Source organism: Chondrus crispus, genomic scaffold (genome assembly GCF_000350225.1).
Source record: "Chondrus crispus Stackhouse genomic scaffold, scaffold_149, whole genome shotgun sequence".
NCBI classification, from domain to species: domain Eukaryota; phylum Rhodophyta; class Florideophyceae; order Gigartinales; family Gigartinaceae; genus Chondrus; species Chondrus crispus.
In genome coordinates this window covers 25,819-26,018 of record NW_005179023.1, presented here as the reverse complement: position 1 = coordinate 26,018, position 200 = coordinate 25,819, and positions in this window count along the sequence as shown.

Sequence of the window (200 nt, the reverse complement as noted above, 5' to 3'; positions counted from 1 at the left end):
ACGTGAAGCCCGCGTACGCAGTCAAGTCGCCCAACGGGGCGTACGGGCCGCGGTCGGGCGCCAGCGAGGAGTCGCGGTGACCGCGGAGTGGCGGCGACCGGGCGGGGAGAGGGCCGGGGACGCTCCATGGAAGGAGGAGGTGGGCGGGAACGTGGAGACGTGGGATACGGACGGTGGTGTCATCGGTGTCGTTGTTGGCA